The following is a 23,311-nucleotide window of genomic DNA, read 5'->3' on the forward strand; positions in this document are numbered from 1 at the left end:
TTAGAACATTCTCAATTATAAATTGCGCAATATTTTCTAAATATAAAATTATCTTAAATGTTCACTTACTAAATAGTATCCTCAAGTAGAAAGTTTCTGCATGCTTGTTATTGGAAGTGATGGCAAAATCTTTTTAAAAACAATAACCACACTTATCAAGACCTCTTCTCACACCTGAATACCTATTTAAGCTAAATTTATTATTATTAATATTCAATAAAAGAAAATATATCCCAAAAGACATGTATTACCTAGTCCTTATCCAAGTACTACTAAAGTAAATGGGAAAGCTGCTTTTATTCAGGGGCTTAAAGCAAATCCTAAATTGGGCACTTTGAAAAGTTGACTTTTACGTCAGTTTAGATTATGTTCCTATTTTCAATTCAGAGATTCAAAATAAGAGCTGACTAGAGTGTTAATCAAAGATTTTTACTCCATCTGTATAAGGTAACAGATATATCCAGCTCTAAATTCTGGCTTTTTGCCTACTACACCTGGATTGCACATACATTTTTTTTTCATGAAAAGCTGCTGATGCAAGACAGATTTCAAGATATATAAAAAAACCAGGAATTTATTTATACTTAGCACTGATAAACCATCAGAACCTTAGTTTTAGTGTTTATAAAAGGAAAAAAAAAAGATTAGTCATCACATTGCAAACACCACCTATTTCACATACCTGCAGCTAGCTTCATGGGGACAGGAAAAATGAGATTTTTATCTTTTTTTTTTTTTTTTTTTTTAATACATATGTGCATGAGATATCCCTAGAAGTATGAGGTCATCTTGATAGGATGACCATATCTAACTATATTTTCAAAAGAAAAAGTGCATGGTACTGAAACCCATGGTGTCTCCTTGTTATGAAATAAAACATTGCTATGCTGAATGTGGTTCATATTTTTTCAGAATGTACTATTATGCTGCTCCTTTAGTTGCTCCTTCTTCAAGGCCACATTTAGCATAGTGACAATTGCTTTCATGGTGCAGATTCACTAAATAGTGCTGTAAAGTTTTAACAACTGACATATGGGTGCCAACAGACAAATTTCAGGAAACTGGAAAATCTATTTATCTTTTAAGTCTGATTAGATCTCCTTCCCTGAGCAGAACAAGGTCTAAGAAAACAGAGTTATCAACTTGCATAGATGCTCTAATGTGTCCCAGTAGCCCTCAAAAAAGTCACCTACAACACTTATATCCATGGTGGTGACAAAGTCAATGAGGAATTTTAACTCTGTAAGTCCAATGACTCAGACTGCAGATATCTACATATATTTCCCTGGTCGTTTGGAAATGACTCTTCTCCAGTGATTCATTCCTATGAATTGACAGAGAATGGTCCATCGAGAGCCACCAGTTCAGCTCTATGCTATCAGATAAATGCAAGATCACCTCAGCTTGTGTCAACAGCAGACCATTTCAGCTCCACTCCTAGGTCAACCAGAAAAGCAAGGACAGTAATCCTTATGTTGCAAGGAGGACAGACACCAGCAGCTATGAGGGCTTGACCATGGCAGCAGCCTGCCACACAGCTTCTGGAGACGACCAAAAAGTGTCTCAATGTGGGAGCAGTTCCTCCTGTTTGGCAGTGTCATATTCCATATCATTACGAATATATGAACAGGACCAAAGGGTCTCTCAGGCATAAGAAAGAGACAGGGATTGACACTGCCACAGGACTCTGGCCTTTTGAAAAACACCAGACAAATGATGACAGGTAAAATTTTACTCTTAACATCTTGTCCCCATACACAGCACGTAAAAAGGATATGAGAGAGGACAGGTTCTTAAATAGTAGTCCTTTGCAGAGTCAGAAAATAAAGGAAAGAACATGGAGAAAAGCTAGTTTATTTCAAAAATCTCTCCTAGTTACACAGCAAGCAACAGAATCAGCTATGTGGTAGGGTTTCAACCATTGCAAAACAGAAATAGACCAGGAATACATTTAATAAATTAGTAAATTAGCAATCCAGGTCCTCAAGCATTGCAAAATAAGTGATGTAAGGACATAAAACCGTGTGACCTGAAGAAATAGACAATGACTTTCACCTGAGGTATTGTCGGGTTTTTTTAAAGACTCCAGTACTCATGCACTGAAAAAAATAGAAATGTTAAGTTCAAGACCAATTTCCCAACTCCAAACAAATCAAACTGTTTTAAAAGATAGGAAAGGGAAAACCACATAAACTTGTTTCAGGAAGAATTACTTTTGTCTGTTATGCATTGTTAGTAAGCAAAAAGAATCCTCCCTCCTTGTACAGCATTTCTTGACCATATATATTGCTTTTTAAGCTAGTCTCAACAGAATCTGTCAGGAGATACTTACCAATTGATGCTGCTCTACTGCATGCTAGTAGGAAATATAACCATGACTACATATAAAAAACCATGTCTCCATGGGCCGCTTGCATTTCTTTAGTGTGCAAGAACAGGTAACAGGCAACTCTCAGATCCACAGATTCTCCCCTTTGCTTGAATGAGTGAAACTTACTTCTTTTTTGATTTTTTTTTTTTTGTATGCATTAAAAATGTGTGATAAAGTTCAGTGTAAATGCATGAGAATCAGTAGATGTTTTGTACCTCCTTTTTCCTTCCTTCTGACATGATCAACGTTATAAATATTTGAGCTGTTTACACAAGAAAAGTATCAAAGATAAGAAACAAGTATATGTTGACACATTTCAAAATAATATTTTCCTCAGTGTTAGCACTCCTCAATGACTCTGCTTGAGCCTGTGCTGTTGAAAACCAGCAGATGACTCTCCCACAGTCTCCACATCATTTTTGTTGTGTCAAATATACCACAATACATAGCAAGAAGCCATATCATGAAAACTGCTTGCCCCATAGAGATGCAGTCAAGTCAGTCTGCTAACAGCATACCAAAATGTTCCCTGGATTCAGGATAGAGCTAAGACAACCTGATCCCTCTAAGAGGAGCCCTAGGTTCACATCAGGGTAGCTGGATCTAGTATATGCTTTGGATGGTGAGCAGACACATGTACCACACCAAATCTGGCTTTCTGCAAACAGGAATAGCCACAGCAGGCCTCATGCCTTGTCTCATGCAGCAACTACTGGGCTGAAACACCATCCACCTACAGGCATTTTATGGTTGAAAAAAAGCAAGAAAAAGAAAGAAACTACACCTCAAGACTGCAGAAGTATTAAAGCTAGTAGCCTGCACTGGAGGGCTGGGGAAAGCTCCTCCTGAGTGCTGCTAGGTCTTCTATGCTCCTCCACACTTGCCAGGTGCTCATGTGTACCACTTGCTTTCTCTTCTTGAAAGATCCTATCAATTATATCACATCAGTAGTAGTCATTTAAATTACACCAGATCCAGGTGAATTGTGTAGCTTAGCTATTTACAGATATTAGAGCAGGACCCATGACCGTGCATAGGAGAGGCAGCTGCCGTGTGCTGGGGATTTTCAGTAGTGAAGAAAAGAAAATATGGAAAACCATCCCCACCCATCTATGATTTCCTAAGCTATTCTTTTTTGTAAACCACGGAAACACAGGTCCTGCAGGATACAAAGCCAGAGTGCAGATTGGGGAACATTTGTGCTATGTGACGACAGCATACCAACCAGCCAGGAGACCACACAAAGTACGAGCTTAAGCAGGAAAATTTGCTTTTTTCTAAGCACATGTCAAAGTAAGCTGTTGCATGCTGATAAAATGTGTAGCAGTAAGCTTTCTAGTGTAAACACAGCTTCACTCACACTAAAGAAACCAATCCTGCAGACTTTCTCTGCTGGGAGGTAAAACCATCACTGCAAAGTGGGAAAACATGACAAGGGGCTGACAAAATGTGTAATGATTTACTAATAAAATGACGGAAGAATGAGATAACTCATAAGCATGGTAACCAATTTACTCCATATGGCTCAAACCCTGCTAACATTTGGGATTACATATCACAAAAATGTATACAACTCATATCAAGAATTTCCCTCTCGGATGACTTCTTATTAAACAGATTTTCAAAAGCATTTTCTGCTGGGCTAAGCTTTACTTCCATCAAAATCACTAGCACTCCAGTTCAACTTTGATGGGAGCAAAGATAGGCCAAATCCCACCCAGAAAGTTTCATTTACTGAACACAGGGTGATGAAACTGATATCTCTGCATCCATATAAAATCTTAGCTCCTCTGGTGTGTCTCTGGAAAAGTGACCTCAGGACTTTCTAGCAATACAGAGAGTCAAATAAGAGCCTGTTTGAGCTTCATACAAATTTTCTCTTCATATTAAAAACTTCTCATCAAATACTAATTACAAATGTCTAGGTAAGGGTATTGATATTACACTAACAATTTGGGGAATGAAAAATAAAGAAGTCAGAGATATTGAACACCAGAAGAAAAAAAAATCCAAACCAAAAACAAAACAACCAAGAACAATAAAGCCTGGACATGCTTCACATTCTTTTCTGACTCAGAAGCATTCATTGCCAACTCAGACTGCAAGTCTCCTTTGCAATGGTGAGACAGGGCTATCAGAATTAAGGAGGACAGATAACACAGGAAAATTGAATTCAGCAAATAAACAAATGAATAAAAACGTAGAGGACTAAACTTATTTCAGCCCAGCAGACTCTACTAATAAGGCACATCTTATCTCTAGACTTAATAAAAGCACAAAAAGACAACTTATTTCTTTTCAGTACACACTGAAATCACTCAAAATAAACTGTGGTTTGGTTGAAGATAGAGGTATTGTAGACCATAATTACATAAAAAGAAAATGGATATCTCTAACATGAAAGCTTTATACTTTGGACTAAAATGCAATAGCAAAGATAATTACTTTGATCCTTAAGTCTTTTCCACAAAGTCAAAAATCTTGCTGAGCTGGAAGTTGATTCTGCAATTTTTAATGTGTTTTAAGAGAAAACATTTCCTCCTGCTACCTACCACCAACCAGTAAGTCCTAGATTTTTTTTTAAAAATAACATGCTTAAGGCGACATATCCACTTAAAAACAGCCTCTTTCTTTTCATTTTTCACTTTCCTTTCTCATTTCCTCATTTTACTACTGCTTAACACTTAAGATAGAATCACAGAATCATTTGGGTTGGGTAGGTGAGGCCTTCTACAAACAGCTGAGAGCTGCCACAATCCCTGATCCTCATGGGGAACTTCAGCCACCCTGATATTTGCTGGCAAAGCCACTCAGCCAAGCACACGCAGTCCAGGAGGTTCCTACAGATTGTTGGCAACAACTTCCTGTTGCAGGTGGTTGAGGAACCAAGGAGGAGGGGTGTGCTGCTGGACCTGGTACTGACAAATAAGGAGGGTTTGGTTGGGGATGTGAAGGTTGGAGGCAACCTCAGCTGCAGTGACCATGAGATGGTGAAGTTCAAGATCTTGTGTGAAAGAAGCAGGGCTCCAAGCAGGATTTTGAACCTGGATTTCAGGCAAGCTGATTTTAACATCTTCAAAGACCTACTTGGAGGGATTTCATGGGATCATATCCTAGAAGGTAGAAGTACCCAAGAGAGCTGGTCGATCTTCAAGTGCCACTTCCTCCAATTCCAGGATCAGTGTGTTCCCACAAGTAGAAAAGCAGGAAAAGGAGGCAAGAGACCTCCATGGATGAACAAAGACCTGCTAGGACAACTCAGGAAGAAGGCAGCTATCTATGAGAGCTGGAAAAAGGGCTTGGTTTCTTGGGAAGAGTACAGGAACATTGTCAGAGCATCCAGGGGTACAACCAGGAAGGCTAAAGCCCTTTTGGAATTAAACCTGGCCAAGAAAGTAAAGGAAAACAATCAAGTGTTTTTCAGGTACATTATCAGCAAAAGGAAGATGAGGGGAAATGTGGGCCCACTGCTTAACACAGAGGGTGCCCTGGTAACAGAGAATGCAGAGAAGGCTGAAATACTGAATGCTTTCTTTGCTTCATTTTTTATGGTCAAGGCATAAGTAGGATGGCAAGGATAGTAGGATGGTCTGGACAGCAGAGGACTTGCCCTGGGTGGATGAGGAAGAGGTTAAAGATTCGTTGGGCAAGCTTAACACTCATGAGTCAATGGATCTTGATGGGATCCATCTGAGAGTGCTGAGGGAACTGGCTGATGTGATTGCTAAGCCTATCTCCATCATTTTCCAACAATCATGAAGGACAGTGAGGTGCCTGAGGACTGGAGAAAGGAAAATGTCAACCCAGTCTTCAAAAAGGGCAAGAAAGATGACCTGGGAAACTACAGGCCAATAGGCCTCATCTCCATCCCTGGAAAGGTGATGGAACAATTCATCCTCAATCTTGTTAATAGACATATGAAGGAAAAGATGGTTATCAGGGGAGTCAACACAGATTCACCAAGGGGAAATCCTGTTTGACCAACCTGATAACCTTCTATGATAGTATAACTGGCTGACTAGATGAGGGGAGAGCAGTGAATGTCATCTACCTTGACTTCAGTAAGGCTTTTGACATTGACCCCTGAACATCCTCATCAGAAAGCTCAGGCAGTGAGGCTTGGATGAGTGGATGGTGACATGGATCAAGAACTGTCTGAATGATAGAACCCATAGGGTAGTGATCAATGGCACAGAATCGAGTTGGAGGCCTATGGCCAGTGGGGTTCCTCAGGGATGGGTTCTGGGGCCAGTCTTGTTCAACATCTTCATCAACCACCTGGATGAGGGGATAAAGTGTACCCTCAGCAAGTTCGCTGATGAGACCAAACTGGGAGGACTGGCTGATTCCCCACAAGGCTGTGCTGCCATTCAGCAGGATCTTGATCAGCTTGAGAGATGGGTAGAGAAGACCCTCACGTAGTTCAACAAGGACAAGTGAACAGCCCCATGCACCAATATAGGCTGGGGATTGAACTTTTGGAGGGCAGCTCTGCAGAGAGAGAACTGGGAATCTTGATTGACAATAAACTAACCATGAGCCAGCAATGTGCCCTTGTGGCCAAGAAGGCCAATGGCATCCTGGGATGCATCAAGAAGAGTGTGGTCAGTAGCTCAAGGGAATTTCTCCTCCCCCTCTCCACTGCCCTGGTGAGGCCTCATCTGGAGTCTTGTGTCCAGTTCTGGGCTCCCCAGCTCAAGAGGGACAGGGATCTTCTGGAGAGAGTCCAGCAGAGGGGCACCAAGATGATCAAGGGACTGGAGCATTTTCTTTATGAGGAAAGGCTGTGGGAACTGAGGCTGTTTAGTCTAGAGAAGAGCAGACTGCAGGGGGATCTCATGAACATTTACAAATATCTAAAGAGTGGGTGTCAGGAGGTTGGGGCATCCCTTTTTTTCTGTTGTATCTAGTAACAGGACAAAGGGTAATAGACATAAAATGGAACAAGAAATGTTCCATTTAAACCTAAGGAAAAAATTCTTTATTGTGAGGATGAGAGAGCCCTGGCACAGGCTGCCCAGGGAGTGGAGGGTGTGGAGTCTCCTTCTCTGGAGGTTTTCAAAACCCACCTGCATGCGTTCCTGTGTGAGCTAATCTAGGTGGACCTGCTTGAACAGGGGGGTTAGATGATCTCTAAAGATTCCTTCCATCCCTACCATTCTCTGATTCTATGATTACTAAAGGTCATTTAGTCCAATGCCTCTGCAATGAGCAGAGCCGTCTTCAACTCGATCAGGTTGCTCAGAGCCCCGTCTAACCTGACCTTGAACGTTTCCAGGGATGGGGCATCTACCACCCATCTCTGGGCAACCTGTTACTGTTTCACCACCCTCATTGTAAAATAACTTCCTTATATCTAGTCTGAATCTATCCTTTTTAGCTTAAAACAATTGCAGCTCATCCTATTGCAAGAAGCCCTCCTGAAAAGTCTGTCCGCATTGTTTTTATAAATCCCATTTAAGTACTGAAAGGCTGCAATAAACCTTCTCTTCTCCAGGCTAAACAGCCCCAAGTAACTCAGCCTTTCCTCATAGGAGTGCTCCAGTCCTCTGACAATTTTTGTCACACTCTTCTGAACCCATTCCAACATACATGAGTCTTTCCCATACTAAGCTTTAACTGCGAAATACTGAAGAGGCAGGGAAAATAGATTTAAAAAAAAAAAAAAAGAAAAAATCTTATTGGAGGGGCCAGTGGGGGTTGGAGTTCCCCTCTGGCTATGTTTACTTTTGATGAAATCCTGTACAACTAATTGACAGAGATTTTTTTTTTTTGTCACAGACATTTTAATGTGATTGAAATTAAATACAATAACAACAACAATAATTGTCTTTTTCCTTGCTTCCTATCCTGAAACAATTTAGTTACTTCCTCTGTTTGATATAGGAAGCTCTGGTGCTGCAGCAAGATAAATAATTTTTACTTTAATCTCACGGTCAACAAAGGCTGATGCTGAATGGTGCACATGGGAGCAGCTGAGGTCAGGGAACCAGAGAATTGTTAGAGAGGCATTTGGCAGAGATGGTGCTTACCGGTTCTTCACTCACACTGTTATGTAGTACACAATTAGAGGCATTTCCTGGTACCCATAACTGAGATGCTACAGAAAAAATTCTTAGAAGCTTTTTCCTTTCTGACAAAATTTATCCACAAACCCTCTGACAATCTGTTGATGTGCCTTAATTCCACTTTGGAAAGTTAAAATGTGACTTGCTGCACAATCTTGCAAAGGATCTTTCCAAACAGAAACTATTGGAGAAAGACAAAACAGTATGTAGATAGAGCTATTTTAGCCAGGTACCCCAGGAAAGCAAGACTCATGGGGTAACAAGAAGGAGTGAAGACAAGCATACATGCACGCTTGTGCGCTTACCAATGTGCATCTATCCATTTTGCTCCTTCCCTCTCCATCGTTCCCTTAATCTTTGAGACTTAGCTCCTAACATATGTCACAGCTCTCAGAGATACTCAACCACTACAAAGTAGTGAAAAAGGAGTTGGGTTGTGAAGAAAGATGCCACTAGAGACTCTGCTGAAAGGTGGTAGTGCAAGCTCGGTGACTATTAAATACCACACAATCTGCACAGAATATCATTCCTGAGGCACAAATCTGATGAAAAATGAGCCCCCATTGTTCATGCAGCTGTTTTTTATCTAACTGCTTGTGCTCCTGAGGGATTGTCTTCCTTTTATTTTGGTGAATGTGCACCCACTGGTGCATAAATTGACCTTCAATAGAACCAAGTACTTGAACACTGTGAAAAGCACAACATAGGCTGCAGGTTACTAGACCAAACAATTTACATTAACATGCTACCTGTTCAACAGCTGGCTAAAAACTGTCAGTTTACATATTACTGATCTAAGAGCATTTTGGAGAGGATTCTGTGCAGTAGAGGATTCTAAAACAACAGCCTTGGCACGTGGTACAACTGACATTTTAAATGTGTTCCTGAAATAGGAGCTCAGGCTTTGTTTGGATATAGAGTCTAATGTACCTACTCCACCACTCCACAGGAACGTCACTGGACCACATTCCCACAGAGGGATGGTGATAACCACACACCTCTGACATGCCTGTTTGTTCTGTCCAAATGTATTTAGCCTTTTTTCCCTGTGCAGTGGGTGTGAAGCAGAAAAGGTGATTCACACCTTCAGTACCAATTCCCTTTCCTCTGTAGGCTGTACTCTACATCTAAATAAGTAGCAACTAATGACTATCATCTTGGGAGAAAAGGAGAATTAGAAAGCAATTCACACCTGAGGACACAAGCATAAATTACTCCAGGTAAACCATACACAGCATGCCAGTAACTCACCAGGATCTCCCTTCATACAGCTTCTACCCTGACACAGCCTGTGACAAAGATTCATTTATCCCTTTGTCCCTGCAATTTTCTGAAGGATAAATGCCTTCAAGGGCTGTCCCTGGAACAACGCCACTTAAGAAAGGTTGCTAGCCCTGGAAGAAATCTTACCAGGCATAAGATTTCTCCTTGAGGCATAAGGCCCTTTCTCCTTAAAGTTGAATCTGTTACAGGCTTTCATACAGAATCTACTTTCTTCATGCTCATGTAATACAGGCTTTACTGTCAGGAATTAATGCATCAGCAAGGAAAAAGAGAATAATTACAGCTCTATATGTTTCTCCATTTACATCCATTTCTTTAGGGAGAATACAATATTCCCATTGAAACTAACAAGAAAAAGGTTTTTCAGAGAATGTGTTATAAAGTATAGTACTTCAGTATTATTACAGAAGTGCCTAGTGTTTCAAATATTTCATTATTGATCTGATGCAGCATGATCCTGACAAATGAAGGCTTCTAGCCCATTTTACAGACAGGTAGATTAAGACAAAGAAAATAGAATACAGGATTTTGAGTCCAGATTTAGACTTCAACGCTACACATACAACAGTGAAACGTGCTTTTCTGAAATGACACACAGTAGTAAAAAGTGCATCTGATTTACAGATGTGTTGTCCCAGACCCACAGATTTGTGACTCTTAAATATTATGTTAATATGAAACAACACAGCTTCAGGGGAATCATCTGTTGAATATTTTTTCTGCTTAGCAAACACATAGAGAAAAAGCAGTCTAAAAAGTTTTGCTCTTATTGAAGCCACAAGAAATTCTGTGTTTAACATTGATTTTATGGTTGTAAACCACTGGTTTACATTTGTCAGGTATACCAAATTATTCCATTTTATACTTCTTCACGTTAGCTAAGAATCAGTCTCAAACAATATATTTAAGCAGATAATAAGCAGTTGAGAATCAGTCAAACTTTCTCAGTTTTTCTTTGGTTTTCTTAAGAAAAAAGGATTTTATTTTTGTTTTAGGAACTTGGTATTTTTTTCCACAGAGAACCTATTTTCCTCGAATTTTAGTCACTGTCCTGTTAGAAACCTGCATTTATTTGCAAGCAACAAAAACAATTCTTCAGCTCAAGGACTATTTAGTGAGACAGCCCCTAGCATGATGGAGTCTTGATGTCAGCTGTATGATACTGTAATAGAAATGGTAAAAAAACAGCATAGTGAAATCTCAGCCCTAGAGGGACTCACATTCTAAGTATCTATTGCCTTTTTTTTTTTTTTTTTTTTTTGGTTATTTCATTCATTTCATCCAGACTTTGTAGCTGACTTCTGTCTTAAATGATGAAGGCATTTTGAAGGATTTTCACTAAGCTTTCCCCAGCTGCTGGATTAACAGGACACTTCAAAGTGCTTTTATTTCCTGTAACGCTAAGTATCCTGTCACTTCGATTCAAATTGAACTACTGCAATAGCATTAGTTCAAATGCAGTTTGTTTGGTGTGAGTGAACACTTTACAATGAAATTTCTGTCAATGATGATGCAAGTATAATGCAACACTTACCACTATAGAAACAAAGAAATCACAATCTTTAAGCACCAGGGCTACTTCATGTAACAGCAGGGACTTTCAGAAGAATAGGAAGGTTTCATGAACTGAAAGTGTCACTGCAGAAATTACATTAGCAGGGTGAAGAATATTTGATGGAAAACATGGCAGCTCAGGAATAAAGAATAGGCAGTGGTGAAACTACTTCAGTGTAAGGTCTTGCTTTCCACTCAGCAGATTTTGACTAGACGAGCATGAACTGTTTACAAATAGCTGTTGTTTCTTGTCTAGAAAAAATATATTAGCTTATTTCCCAATAATAATTTTTCCCCCTCAAATGCATGGCTTCTTTCTTCACCCTTGAAGTAGAAACTATAACTGAACATGTATCTCTTGATTGCTGCTCTCCTCATCTGCATCCAATGTTATACCAGTGCTTTTTATTTCCATAGGAGAAAATTGCAATGATGCCGCAGTGAATGGTGCCCCTCACAGAAGATTTAAAGTAACTAATTAGAAATCAAGATTAAAGAAATATAGGTAGGTCAGGAAAATTAGGTATAGGCTTCCCACTAAATGGAAAGTTTTAAAGCAGACATTTCCTCCCCACAGTCTATATTTTGTATAGTCATTCACAAATCCTCATTTCCGCTCTTCTGGTGGCTAATTCCTCTCTATTAGATGTCAATGGTTTTCTTCCTGTGCCATTACAGAAATAGGTTTTCCTTCAACCAGCTCTAGCCCTCTGCGTGTCTCTCTCAAGCTTCCTTTCCCCTCTTCACAATGTGAAGCTAGATAGGAGTGCTAGATGTGTTTCATTCTCTATACAGACTATTCTGATACTTTGGGCTTGCCAGAAAAAAAAAAAAAAAAAAAAAAGAAAAAAGAAGATAAAAGAAAGAAGAATGATTCACTAGGGAATAATTGACCATATATTACTTAACTGTCAGTTGCTACTGGAGCTCCTTAATGAGACCAAAGACCAAACCCATTTTTTGCTCCCAGCATGATTTCCCAGGCTGAAACACCCAAGGAGAGGTGTGAGAGGATGTCTGTGCTGCCTGTGACCGCATGTGGTTCCCCACTCCCACGGGGAGGGAAAAGATTCCAGTCACTGAGGATGTCAATCAAGTGTTAAATTTGCAATAGCAAAGCATACTTTTAAGCCAAACATCTATTTAATAAAGCTCACCCCTTAGTTAAAATTGCAGACAAACCTGTCCATAATCAGGTAACATGAAAAAGACTGACAGATGGCTGGTGACGTCTGTACCTGCCCCCTTCCCCCATATGTGGCTAATTTGCTGTGGTTTTCAAGTATCTGAGAGAATCAGTCTCTGAGAAGCAGGTACGCTTTGCATTCCTGGGCAGGCTGAACGTGTCACTGTACCGAGTGTAAACTGTTGGTTAAAGCACAAAAGTAGTAATCAAAATTGTTCCTGTTCGCACAGATCATTCACGTGTGGTGGTTGTGTAAGTCTGGGGAGACTGTTTTGTAATGTTACTGAAAGTCTCGTGTTTTTACTTTTTTTGTGGGTTGGTGAGTAAAGTTTCTGCAATGCAATTATACTGAAATTAGGGAAATCAATTAAATCTTTGCAAATCTTTTCTCACTTTCAAAAACCAAAAAACATACTGATGCTTATAGATGATGTCAAGGAACTATAATTCATACTGGTATACCACACATGAATAAAGCCTGATGCTCACAAACTGTGTCTGTCATAGAGTCCATCTGATTTATTCCAAGTGGCCATGTTAGACCAGCACCTCATCTGAGCTGGTAAGGTTATTAATTGGCAAAAAATAGAAATACACTATTTAAAACACTTTTGACTAACGTAAATCCAGATAAATCTGAGTTGGTAGATTTGTTTGCACCCAATATTATGCTATGACTCAAAGAATGATTAGCCAGGACCCTTGACAGGCTGAAGACATATGATCTGATATGGCAGCTTCTATTCTGTATCTATTCAGAGGTGACTTTAGGTGTGTGGATGTTTGTTTAGTGCTTGAGTAAATTGTTAGACTGATAGCCTTGAAATAAAAAAAAGCCTGCTAGACCTTTAGTTTTGAAATTAAAAACTTTACCTTCAGAACTGGGCACAGGCCAATTGTAGGACTTCTTATTTTTTTTTTTTTTTATATATAATGCTGTACTGTGCCTTAAACAAGACTCAGGAGTGTCTTGGTAAGAGTAAAACAGAAGAGTGACTTGGTGCTTATTCACCGAGAAGAAAACTAATGAGATATGTCTTTTCAGTGCAGAAAGTATGAAAATACCTGGGACATAATTCATGTATTTTTTGTTTATGTTCAGTAGAGAAGTGCTCATTTTTAATATATCTTACACACTTTTCATGCTGCACACTTGTATTTACTTTACACTGTACTTTCTTCTGAAGAATTAGGAATTCCTACAGGGATATATTAGTGAAAACACTGGGAACAAAAAGCACAAAGCGAGCTCTCAAAAACAGGGAAGAGACAATTTGAGACAATGCATCCCTGCCTTTTTTCCCCTTGAAAGAGGAATCAGTGTACATCTTGCTTCAAATTGAAGTCAGCTTTGTAAATTAACATTTGAGCAACAGCCTGATCCAGAAAAGTCTACGTTAACTAGCTTTTCAGAATATCCCAAGGAAAGGAAAATTTGGCTGTTTACAGAAATGGAGAGTAAAAAAAGGGCATAAGTAAAACCAAAATGACAAATGGGCCTTGAAATTTCCAGCGAGAATCTAAATTTTGTGAGCCATCCTCAAACCTAAGAAGCATGTGTTACTCAATCAGCTCTTGACAGAGCTGTAACAGAAAGAGAAACACAGCACGGACACATGGCATTAACATTTTGGGGTTTTTTTTTTCCCTTTCTCTACTTTATTGAATTCTTATTAGGGAATTAATAAACAAATATATATCGTAGAACCGATCCAGGTACGAGGAACTTTCCAGAGTACTTTTTTCTTTATTACGAATTGTAATTATGCCTCCAGGGAAAATAATAGCTGAGAGATTCAAGTTACCATGCTGTTTAATTTAATCAAAGGAGTCATGACTCCTTTAACAAGACATCTTAGAAAAAGAACAAAGATAATGTTCCCTATTATTGGGTTATAAATACAGTAAAATTATATGTGGAAAGAGAGAAGAAGAGGGAATCAGTAAAACCACTTGAAGGCATGTTGATTTTTTTTTTCCTCTGAAATTGTGGTGTATTCTTAAATCACTGCCATAATCTAGACTGTAGATGCTATGGATCAGTCAAGACAATCGTGTGTTAAATAATAATAATAAAAAAGTTAATTTAACAGAAAGAGCATTAGAGTACTGCTTGTCTCTAGAACACACAATAAACATCAGAAGGCGAAAAAACTCCATCTGTGAACACTAACTCTTAGAAAGCTAGGCTGAGATTTCATTATTTCTTCTGTTCCAAAGCCTGCAGCTTGCAGAAGAAACTCTTGAAGAGCTTGGGAATCAGAAGGATCATGAAAGATCTACTGATCTACTGATCTTGGGTGCATTCTGTCTTCTCTACTGTTCCAAAGTGTGGGAAATTTGAGACCATATAAGAGTCTGAGAGGTTAGACCAAATATGGTATTTAATAAAGCTCTGATAGATTCCAAACACCATGAGTTCAGATGCTCCTGAAGATAATAGTGTAGAATAAATCCTGGCTTATCCATAAGACAATTCAGTGCTACTGCTGAGACCCTCTTGCCCATAACATATCTCTTCACAGTTCAATTTCTACCACTCTCACCTTAAGGTTAAAAAAACAAAAAAACCCCAAAAAAACACCCCAATCTTTCGCCTGTTTTTTGCAGTGAGCAGTAAACAGCGATAATGTTCACAACCCCCAGAAATCTTGTGAGATGACTCACTACTCCCTCTATTACAAAGGAGCCTGGGGGACTCCTCATTCAGCATAAGCATAAACACAACTCCTCACACTGGCTATTTTAGCCATAATGGAGAAGTTATACTGTGTGTAGTCCACACAGTGGACTACCCTCTGCCTTGGTGCTTGCTTGCCCAACTGACTCTGACTCCCTCACCACCCAAACTTGAACTCACCAAGGTTCCTTCCCTAACTATGCCTGGGTATTTGGAGAGAGGCATGACAGAAATACAAAGGCTACACACCTTCAGTTACATAGCAGACAAGTGGCAAATCTAAGAGCAGAAGAATTTTCTATGCGAGATCCTTCTATCAGAGTGTAGTCTAATCCAGAAAGTCAAAGAAATGACACGTGGCAACGTCCCACTTCAAGAGGTCATCTGTAGAAATTGTAGACGTTAAAGGCTAATTAAGGTTAAGCATACCATATTCTATGTCGGAAGGCTTCTTAAGTCATTCACTCTCTGGAGGAGCAGGATTGGTTTCCACAGGACGTGTACCAGTATTTTGTTGAAACCACGTTCAGAAGTGATAAGAAATAAGTGTTTTTTTGTAGTTCCTTTACAAGATGCTTCAGATGTCTTGACATCTGAAAACTCGAACCTTATTTTTGGCTTAAATGCATCTCCACTTAAATTTTATATCTCCATACCTCTTGATCGTATTTGGGTGCAAACTACATTTCTTTCATTCTTGGATGTTTGCATACTTCAAACATTTGCAGCCTCTTATAACTACATTTCTCCTTAGTCATAACCTAGTGATACACTGGATTATTAAATAATTCCAATATTTGGTCTGGGTTCTTTCCCTCCAATATTTATGCTTCCTATTGAAGTCCCTCTAATTTATTCCTGTCTTTGGTGACACAAAGAAATGAATTCAGCAGAAAAAGAATCAACACTCAATGTACAATGGACTACTGATTCACTACATTTTCCTTAGACACACATCCACCTACATCCATTTTTACATCTTCTGAAGATCAGGTCCTTTTTTGGCACCTCAGTAAAATGATCAGATGCATTTAGCATTCAGTGTAACACTTGATACACAAAATAGCGAACACGTTGAGCTCCCAGGAGACAAAGAAATCTGGCACTGTATTTACACGTCCAAGGATAAAGCTGAGCTCTCTTAAATATCTACACCACCCCAGCACCACTGGAAAAAATATGAGTCAAGTGCCTGTTGCCGTTTCTGCTCTGAAAGCAAAAAATGTTGATGATATTCCTTAAGTGCCATGAGTAACCCTTGAATGAAGACTGGGGTGCAAAGGAAGCTGGTATATACCTCTCTTTTGTTATAAAGTGAGAGAATAATGACAGTGTTGGCCACAATAGCTGCCCAATAGAGTTTGGGTAACATCAACCCATCTCCCATTCCACCCACTGAGAGCTGCCCCACCTGGACTTCCTTCTGTCTCCTGCAGCAGAGGGCTTCTCCCTGTCTCTTCCCTGAAAGGGAAGAGCAGAATTTCAACAGGGTCATGTCGTTCTCTCCTGGCATGAAATAAAACTTTGAGGCCACACAGGCTAAATGGACAGGAAAATTGTGTCTGCTGTATTTATCCAGAGAGAAGATTGATACTTCAGGAACAAAAGCATTGAGATAACATTTATAAGTATTTAGATAGCATTTATAAGCAAGTGATTAAGCAAAACCGTCAGTCCCCTGCTTCCCTAGGCTCCTGCTAGACAAAGGGTGTCTAGAAGAGACTGGAACAAAGAGGAAACTTCTTTTATATCATGCTCCCCACTTATGCCCTGCTTGTGGGGACAGACTGAGTACCCCAGCAAGTCCAGCCCCATGGCAACAGGCACAAGAAGAGTCCCTAGGTCACTGTCAGGAGCTGTGGCATGGGGCTGAACAATGGGGACCCATGTCTTGTTGTCTGCCTACCAACCTCAGCCCCTGGGAAGAGTGCAAGGGGACTCCCTCTCCAGCTGTGGCACAACATGGTATGAAATTCTCCAATGCTCAAGTATCAGCACATCAAATTAAGGGTCCTGGTTTTACTATCTCAAGCACTGGAAAAAGTCTGCCTGGTTTGGGTGGCCACTGCTGCAGCAATTGGACTTCACGGGTGTCCAAAATAAAGCTTGCTATAACTTCTTGCTGTGACTTGAGTCTGCATATCCCTTATCATACTCTTTTTTGAAATGATGGTATTTTCCAAAGGTAAAGAAAACATCCTATGCTTTCTGGAATTTTCCATTGTTACACTTTGCCCAGAGGTGATTTATCCCTCCAAGGAAACTTTCATCATTCTGTAATATTTTTTTTTAATTCTGTTGTCTGTATCTGAGGCAGGCAGATACATGGAGACACAAATAAATGAAATAATAGCCTGAGATTTTTATCAGAATGCAAAGATAGGATGATGCAATGATCAAGACAACTGCTCTGGAAAATTTTAGACTTCTGTTAATTGAAGATTGTTGAAATTCCAGGATGACGGGGGGTCATCCTTGAATCTCTCTCACAGAGGAAAATTTAATTTAAAGAGAGAGGTGTGACTGGAAATACCTAAAGGGAATGTCATTTTTAATTTTGAGATCCTGTCAAATTGTGGTTTCCTAAGGAACTAAATGTTCAAGTAACCATTTGGGAATATGGTTTTTTGGTCAATATTTTGAAAAATGCACACATATTAGTGGCTTAAAAAGCCAAAACTTTGAATCCCATTGTAAATGCTTAATTATACAATTTAGTCATAACCATCATTACCAGATTGCTGCTTTTCTGAACATTTGAATGCCTAAGCCACATGCATCCTCTTTGAAAGTATGTTGATTCCTCCCAGAAGCTGTTCTAAACTCAATCTCCTCACTTCTCTGTAATATAAATACATAAGTATCAAGTATTTTTCTGTGTTATTATTTAATTTTACACATATGGATACTATAATATATGGTGATCAATGGCACAGAATCGAGTTGGAGGCCTTTGGCTAGTGGGGTTCTACAGGGATCAGTTCTGGGGTCAGTCTTGTTCAACATCTTCATCAACCACCTGGATGAGGGGACAGAGTGTACCCTCAGCAAGTTCGCTGATGACACCAAACTGGGAGGACTGGCTGATTCACCAGAGGCTGTGCTGCCATTCAGCGGGATCTCGACCAGCTTGAGAGCTGGGCAGAGAGAAACTTCATGAGGTTCAACAAAGACAAGTGCAGAGTTCTACACCTGGAGAGGAACAACACCATGCACCAGTACAGGCTGGGGATTGACCTACTGGAGAGCAGCTCTGCAGAGAGAGACCTGGGAGTGCTGGTTGGTAATAAACTAACCATGAGCCAGCAATGTGCCCTCATGGCCAAGAAGGCCAATGACATCCTGGGATACATCGAGAAGAGTGTGGCCAGCAGGTCAAAGGAACTTCTCCTCCCCCTCTCCACTGTCCTGGTGAGGCCTCATCTGTAGTACTGTGTCCAGTTCTGGGCTCCTCAGCTCAAGAGGGACAGAGAGCTTCTGGAGAGAGTCCAGTGCAGGGTCACCAAGATGATCAGGGGACTGGAACATCTTTCATATGAGGAAAGGCTGTGGGAACTGGGGCTGTTTAGTCTAGAGAAGAGGAGATTGAGGGGAGATCTTATTAACATTTATAAATATCTAAAGTGTGAGTGTCAGGAGGTTGGGACATCCCTTTTTTCTATAGTAGCTAGCAACAGGACAAGGGGTAATGGGGTGAAGTTGGAACACAAAAAGTTCCACTTAAGAAAAAAGTATTTTACTGTGAGGGTGACAGAGCAGTGAAACAGGCTGCCCAGAGGGGTTGTGGAGTTTCCTTCCTTGGAGGTCTTCAAGACCTGCCTGGACATGTTCCTATGTGACCTGATCTAGGTGAAGCTACTTCTGCAGAGGAGTTGGACTAGATGATCCCTTCCAACTCCTACCAATCTATGATTCTATGATGATAGGATACTTACTAAACAATATGAAGCTACAAATACATACAGTCTGCAGGAGAGTCAAGAGTCTGGTTCATCAAGATGAACAAGATCATCCTGTCAAAAACGTATTTCTATTGTGAGGTACTTTGGTGTGGACAATTTAAGTACGTGCTTGAGCAATAAAATTCCCACAAGAGTAAAGACCAGCCAAGCCATCTATTTCTCACTTGATTAGCCTACTGAAACTCAAGACACCTGTTCCAAACTAACATATTTTTATAGAATGAATAAGAGAGGACTTGACACTTTGCCACCATCTTGACATCCTATTTCTTGTAAGACAACTCCCCCAAAATGCCTTTAACCCTATGTGACAGATACAGTTGCTTGGAGGTGTTACCAGGAAGAATGCAGAACACCTTGTCAAAAGGCAGATATTTTTTGTTTTTAAAAAGAAGACACAATCTGAAGGGAAAAAAAAAAGTAGAAAAGTATACTGATCATCTATATCTGGAGGCTAAGAGGCTAAATCCCTTCGTTATTGATCTACTTAGGTTAGGAATTCAGGAGATACATGTGTGCCTCTACATATCTGTGCTCTGCTCCTCTGTACCATTTTTCTTCTGGAACACAGATGAAAAGCTAAGTTCAATGGTCTGTCCTAAATTTGTCTTTTATTAATATTGCAGACATTCTCAAGTCATAATACCCGAGGTACCAAAGGTCTACAAACATCTTCCAAAGCATTACACCCTACTCAACCAAGAAGTTACTGAAAAACAAAACAAAGAGCTCTTGTTCTAATTTTGTTGTTTGAAAAAAATATTATAAGCCTTGTGTCGTGGGATTTAGATCATCACCCCATCTGCTCTAGTGGTTCAACTCACTTATCTATTGAGATCAAATTCTCAGCTAAGGGAATTTCAAATAAAATTATCCTCCCACTTCTCTGGTATACCAGTCGGGGATCACTTTTCTCACATACAGCCTGGGAGAATGATATCCTTGCTGTGCGCACCATACAAAGTCATACCGGAGTGGCAGAGACACTTATGCACAAGCCCTCAGTGGTGTTGTCCCAGCAGCAGATTTGCAAGTAGAGACCTTCTGAATTAGGAATATCAAGGAGCATCAGTTTATTCCATTAAGAATTCAAAGTAAATTATTTAATAACAATAAAAAACAAAAAATCCTTGTTTATACTTCAGTTGATTATTTCCAGGCCTGCTAGCATCAGGCTGAAATCCTGCAGAGTTCATGCCAAAAGAGAACACAATGAGAAAACTGGGCTCAGGTTGAGATACTCTGTGCTTTACTCCTCCACAGGCAGATATTTTAACACCACCTGTTGATTCCTTACTTTTGGCATGAAGAGGTTGCATCTGACTTTTCTCAAAGCAAATTCAGCTTTCATGACAAACTGGTGACCCACAGAGACATTAAATTACTCTGTTTAGCCAGGCAGAGGTGCACCATGGAAAACTCCACACATGGCTCTGGGTATCATCCCAGTCTGAAGGAAGTACCTACTGTGAAGTAAAGATAATTATCTCCAACACTCAGCCTTTCACCTAGATGTAAAAATTGTGTTAAACCTCACTGAAGCCAGCATGTCCTGTGGTGTGAAAGAGAAAGCCTAGTAGCATCATTAGTGTTGATATAGCTTAACCTCTAAACTGTGCCAAGCAAAGTAAGGTTTACCATCAACATCATATTTTTTACCTATGTTTGGACTTTTTCCAGGTATTGAAGTACCATCACACATCATAATTCCCATCTGACACTAACACATGACTCACATTCTCAGTAACAGATTTGACCTTTGGTCACAAACCCCTCTTTAAGCAAACCTAACATTCTGACGCAATCACTGGCTGGTATCAGTGGAAATTAAACAGATCTGGTATCCAGAGTGAAAAAAACTTTCTTTTGTCCATCACCAGTATGCTGAAGCACCCAGTCTCTGATATAAAGCACAATTAAGACTTTATATGAATAAGTCATTGAATGAAGAAACCACTCTTGCCCACTTTCCTTCAGGTGTTCCATATTCCACCAAAGACACCTAAGGATTACAATATGAATTAAGTCTTGTTCCTAAGGGTCAGTATAGGATATCAACAGAAGAAATACAGCTTATTGTTAACTTTTTGCATGCATCAGTTTCAATTTTGTTCCGTGGGCACTTGCTGATTGAAGTAATCTCAATAATAAAGGTGAAAAATACATACTCCTAGAAGACTATTATAGAGAATGACATAGGATGTAATTCCCTGCAGCCATAAAGAAAGATAACTTTGAATGAAGCTAGTGCTGTATATGTGATGAGAGGAGGATATTGTCTTAAAAATAATAATAAAAAAATATACATATATCTGTAGTGAAAGCTAAGCTGTTATTATATGTAAGGCAGCTGCAGAGAAAGTGATAACATTAAAGGCATTAGAACAAAGATTATCTGATCTCAGTAATTAAATCCTTTTCCCTGCTTTATAATCAGGTCACATGAGCCCAATTCAAGCATCACCCTCGAGACCAGCCTGAAGAGGTTAGAGACAGTCACTGGAAACCCCTCAACCTAGGGGGATTTAATTGTTCTGTGGTTCCCATCCTACCTTGTCTCTGTGGGACTGCAGAGCTGTAATATTGATCCTAAAAGTATCCAGGAACAGGCTGATCTTTGCACAGCTTCTACTTTCTGCACACCTTTTGCTAACGATCTCTCATACATTTGAGATGACAATACAAATATCACTTTCTTGGCAGAACAGGCAGATTATTCATGTCACAGTTCCAACAGTTGTATGACAAAATATTATCTTGTGGTCACTGAAAGGGGAATATCTGTCTCCCAGAAAGTGAGCACAGTGCCAAGCCATTCTCTGCATGAATCAAGGGGACAGAGGAGTGCGTCAGCAGATCTGTGGCAAACACAGACACTCCTCAACGGCCTTTATCAGCCTGTCACTCTGGCCAGGCTATGGGATTAGCTTCATGATCTCCAATTCAGCTTTCCTCAACATCTGACACCACCTCATCTATTACTTATTTAATACTCTTCTGTTGGAAGCAGTCATCCAGGATTAAAAAAACAAAGGTTTTGTACAATTCAGGAGAAGAGGGACTCTTGTTAGTTCAAACTGTGATCCAAGTAATCGGTGGTTAAATTAAGAAAAAAAGGAAAAATCCACTTCTGTTTGGTGGATTAGGAGAGCTGCAGATCTCACTCTAGTCAGGAAGTGATGCTGGAGAAATCTATTCAAATGGATGCCCTCAGCTGGGTAAGAGAATTTCAACACTTTGGGTACTTCCTCACAGCACTATCCTTCAGTAAGAGATGCACAAACGGAAGGGAAGTCAACAACAACACATAAACCTGTCAGGTAAACAAACCACCCCCCATTAGATGTAATTTTGATGAAGTGGAGGGAACCAGAACCAGAGCAAATAGTCAAGTTCTAGAGAGTCCAGGCCCCTTACTTCAGTTAGTGGTCAACACAACTAACATGAGGATTTTTTTTTTCTTAACCCAAACCTTTCCACCAAAGCTTACAGAAGTTATTACATTTTACAAAACTTGGTCATAATTACTTTCAAAGCTTTATTAGGCTCATTTTTGCTGAGCAGTTAAAAGATATTCTGAGAAGCCATGCAAATATGTAAATTAAAACAGAAAACTGATGTCATGGTTTGGCCCAGCTAGCACAGCAGCACCACAACAGTCTCTTGCTCGGTGCCCCCATTCACCCCCACCCTCATTAGGATGGTGGAGGACCCAGCGAAATGGGAGTAAAAAGATAAGCAAGGTTGTTGTGGATTGAGACAAGGACAGGGAGGGCTCGCTGCCAATTACAGTTCTGGGCAAAACAGACTCCACTACTTGACTTAGAGAGGAAAGTAGGAAAGTTTATTCTACAAGAAACAGAATGGAATAAAAGCAAAAAGGGAGTAGAATGATAAGAAAATTACAACCAGCACTTTAAGATCTCCCTCTCCCATCCCTCCTTTCTTCCCAGGCCCAGCTCACTGCTCCTGATATCTCTACCTCCTCCCCCCTCAACGGCTCAGGGGGGCAGGGAGTGGGGGATGTGGTCAGTCTCTCACAGATGGGCTCGACTCTTTCTCTCTTCTCAGATGAGGACGACTCCTGGCATTCTTCCCCTGCTCCAACACGGGGTTCTTCCCCCGGAACACAGTCCTTAACGAATTTCTCTGGTGTGGGTTGATCCCAGTAGCTGCGGCTTCTACCGATACAGGTTCCCTCACACG

The sequence above is a fragment of the Colius striatus genome, chromosome 1 (assembly GCF_028858725.1).
Source record: "Colius striatus isolate bColStr4 chromosome 1, bColStr4.1.hap1, whole genome shotgun sequence".
Taxonomy (NCBI): Eukaryota; Metazoa; Chordata; class Aves; order Coliiformes; family Coliidae; genus Colius; species Colius striatus.